Source organism: Aplysia californica, unplaced genomic scaffold (assembly GCF_000002075.1).
Source record: "Aplysia californica isolate F4 #8 unplaced genomic scaffold, AplCal3.0 scaffold00148, whole genome shotgun sequence".
NCBI classification, from domain to species: Eukaryota; Metazoa; Mollusca; class Gastropoda; order Aplysiida; family Aplysiidae; genus Aplysia; species Aplysia californica.
In genome coordinates this window covers 1,381,713-1,383,053 of record NW_004797418.1, presented here as the reverse complement: position 1 = coordinate 1,383,053, position 1,341 = coordinate 1,381,713, and the positions used below count along the sequence as shown (strand labels likewise).

The window sequence follows — 1,341 nt, the reverse complement described above, 5'->3', positions numbered from 1 at the left end:
TGGGGCAGGCCCCCCTGGAACCCCCCGATTGGTCCAAAGCATGTCTATCTCGGTTAAAAACAATCAAATATTTCAAAAACCATTAATTTGCGACGGGTGTCCCTGTTGACAAGCTGTTAATGAATAGATCTAGGCTACCGGTCTGAGATTCTTCATTGAGAGAGATTAAAAACTGGGGAAAATCATGAATTCCTTAGGTTGTGGAGACATAGGCCAAAGTAGATCTAGATCTAGTCCTAATCTGCTGGTCCTGTATTCTTCTATCTTACTGTTGACTTTGCCCAGCTCTATGAATCGGACTCGAGTCCCAATATATTCGGCAGGTGCTATTTGCAACGCCGCGTTCTGAATAACTCCCTTGCTATTTGAAACGCTAGTACTAGATCTAGATCTATTTATCTAGTAGCCATTGTTTCTACATAATAATACTATTGTAGTTCTTCCTGAATTGTGGATCATCCGGTCACAATTGACGCAGTGTCAGTTCCGACCGGATCATCCGGTCACAATTGACGCAGTGTCAGTTCCGACCGGATCATCCGGTCACAATTGACGCAGTTTTTTGTGATTTTTTGCCTATTTGCGAGAGTTCGGCACCAAATTTTTGGGTCTAAATCTAGATCTAGATAATTTCAATTTTCAAGAGCTAGTCTAGAAGATTTTTAGATGAGTGTAAAAACGTGAAAAAGAAAGGTTTCAAAACAGAATAAAATCAAAATTAGAACAGCCCATAAACAACCACAAAAACCAACAAATAAGGGCGTGAGTCCACCTGTCCGAAGAAGATTAGCTGTTTTAACCCTAAATGTGCGTAATTTAAACAAAAGTACAGGATATTACAAGTACATTATGGAATCACATACAAGGGGCCTGCCAGTGTCAGTACATGTAATCGGTTTTGGTGGAACGCTCTAACGTAACACTTTTAAATTTATATATGTTTACGTGTATATATATTTAGAATCTAATGAAGGTAGGAACATCAAATTAAATGACGTTACACTATACAACATTCCTCCGCCCGCCCGCCCCCCTTTTCCCCAACAAAAAAAAATTTAGAAAAACAACACATCAGAACAGTAACAAGAAAAAAAAGGTATTTTTTTACTTTCCCTCCCGTCTCACACTCAGCTACCAATTGTCTATTTTATACTAAATATTGATGCGCTGAACACGAATATCAACTTCATTTCCGTCGCAAATTAATAGTTTTTGAAATATTTAATTGTTTTTAACCGAGATAGACATGCTTTGGTCCAATTGGGGGGTTCCAGGGGGGCCTGCCCCACTGGGGTAAAAGAAAATCTGGGGGGTTACAGGGGGGCATGCCCCCCTGTTTTT

At 39.8% G+C, this 1,341-nt stretch overlaps 1 protein-coding gene across 3 annotated transcripts in view; it reads left to right on the top strand.

Annotated features, from left to right (window-relative positions):
• LOC101848882 overlaps positions 1-1,341 on the top strand; it is a 12,468-nt gene that overhangs the window by 1,567 nt on the left and 9,560 nt on the right. The window lies entirely within an intron of this gene.